Source organism: Empidonax traillii, unplaced genomic scaffold (genome assembly GCF_003031625.1).
Source record: "Empidonax traillii isolate 1590-97213 ecotype Southwest subspecies unplaced genomic scaffold, ASM303162v1 scaffold315:size618497, whole genome shotgun sequence".
In the NCBI taxonomy this organism is placed as follows: Eukaryota; Metazoa; Chordata; class Aves; order Passeriformes; family Tyrannidae; genus Empidonax; species Empidonax traillii.
The window spans coordinates 554,139-555,604 of NW_020955508.1; positions in this window are offsets into that span (position 1 = coordinate 554,139).

Here is a 1,466-nt window from a genome sequence, read left to right on the forward strand (position 1 = left end):
TTTTGCATAGTTATTTACAAGTTACCAGTCTGGATGGCAACAGCAGAACTGTCAGAAAGGAAGGTATACAATGATATAATGACAATTTATCCTAAAATTCCATATGCAGCTAAGGTTGCGTCTGGGATTGGAAACACAATTTGATAGTGCTTTTATAATTTTTATATAGATAAATATGTATATATATGTCGAGGTTATTGAAGAAAGAATCAGGGGGGCATGATTGAAAGAGTTGTGTTATATAGAAACATGCCTTTTACTAGAGTTTAAAAAGGAATGATGTGTTTTTATTGTTGTGTTGGATGTGTAGGATCTAGGACGTGTGTAACTAACTACTTGTTACTTTGCTTTCAGTGGTGTGGTGGTTGGTGCTGCGGTAGCTCTGTAGCTGTAACACTTAAAAAGCCCACTTTGCTGTAATGTGAGCTCCATGCCCTGAGGAGAAGCCAAGCTGTTGGGCTGTCCCTGTGGATTTCATAAAGTGTTTTGACTCAGAATCAAGGTACTTTGTTGATAATCCTGTAAATTTGATGAACAGATATTTTTATGGAGGTTGTTTACATTCAGAGATATTTTGAGAAATCTTTTGTGGTCACAGAGTTAATTCAACTGGTGTATTTGCCCTGGTTTCACTGACACTGATGTTTGCTAAACTACTGATGAGCACTAAGGATGCCGATAGTGCCATTTTTACAAGGCAGTGTTGAGACAGAAGAGCCCTTATTGGGAAGAAGTTATGTGCAAACAGAAAGATAATGGAGGAAATCATGTATAACTTGTCATGCTTAAGCAGTTGTTTTTAGTTAGCTCCTGCTCATAATGATAATCATTTGCACATTAATTGTTCAAATGTCTTACAATGCATTTGGATTTATGTTCACCCTGGAAAAAAGTCAGAAGTTATGTTTCAACCAGGACCATCTGGTTTGCTGTGGATGTTTAAAGTTTATGTGGGTGCAAAAGCAATTGAAGAAATTCACTGGAGAAAAATCTATCAAGGAGTATTGAATGTAAAGATAGCACGTCTGCCTGTATGGCATCCCCCCAGCTCCCTGTAAGCTGGTACAGCATGTAAAAGCACATCGCTATAAATTTAGTCTCCTCTGACTTTCTACCCTAAGGTCATGCTATTGACCATTCATAGATCCTGCACAGGGACACTTTTTGATCAGATTCTGTAAAATGCTATAATGGTCTTGAGACTAGAAATCACACTTGTGATCGGAGGTGCATCTAAATGTTACTGATGGTTTTGAGGTTTGTTTTTTTTTTACCCTCAGTTTTCTTTTTTTTTTTTTTTTTGAGATGGCATAATGCTGATAGTATCAGAAAAACTACGGGCAGGGAAACAAAGCATTCAGTAAGTTACAGTGCCATCTATAGAGGAACCACAGCACCAGCCTGCAAACTGAGGTCACTGCCTTCAAAAACCTTATTGCAACCAGGTCACTGCTTTAATCATTAGG